General features: G+C 36.4%; 1 protein-coding gene across 1 annotated transcript in view; it reads left to right on the plus strand.

Annotated features, from left to right (window-relative positions):
• LOC119593599 (SH3 domain-containing protein 19-like) overlaps window positions 1-242 on the plus strand; it is a gene marked incomplete in the record, with an annotated part of 14557 nt that overhangs the window by 5864 nt on the left and 8451 nt on the right.

Below are 242 nucleotides of genomic sequence, written 5' to 3' on the forward strand. Positions count from 1 at the left end.
TTGTCTTAACAGACTATTTTCTGTCAAGGGGTGTATTACTTTCCTGATGTCAAATTGTATATCAGATGTCCTTTTAGCTTGCTATTGATCCAGAAGATGATGATTTGGATCATTTGATTTCAAGGGAGCAGCAGTTACAAGTAATTTCAGTACCGTTGATTTACATTTTGTGGGCCTTTCACAATTATGGTCAGTGTTTTTGCATTTTGTTTCAGATGCAGCCATCCATCCATTGATCCATT

This window comes from Penaeus monodon, chromosome 32 (assembly GCF_015228065.2).
Source record: "Penaeus monodon isolate SGIC_2016 chromosome 32, NSTDA_Pmon_1, whole genome shotgun sequence".
NCBI lineage: Eukaryota > Metazoa > Arthropoda > Malacostraca > Decapoda > Penaeidae > Penaeus > Penaeus monodon.